Here is a 231-nt window from a genome sequence, read left to right as displayed (position 1 = left end):
TGCATTTCTTTGGTCCCAGACCCTTGCACTTAAGCGGATTGCACTGTATTTGGAAAAATGCAATTTGAAAGCGCCAAAACCCCTCCGAGAAAAACTGCACTGGCTCCCGATCAAGAACGTATAGCGCTCAAATCTGCACCCTGGCCCACAAAATCCTCTTCAGCAAAGCACCGGATACATGACAAACCTCATAGACCTACCAACCAGAAACACAACAAGATCAACACGAAC

The sequence above is a fragment of the Microcaecilia unicolor genome, chromosome 3, assembly GCF_901765095.1.
Source record: "Microcaecilia unicolor chromosome 3, aMicUni1.1, whole genome shotgun sequence".
NCBI classification, from domain to species: Eukaryota; Metazoa; Chordata; class Amphibia; order Gymnophiona; family Siphonopidae; genus Microcaecilia; species Microcaecilia unicolor.
This window is presented reverse-complemented; position numbering follows the sequence as displayed.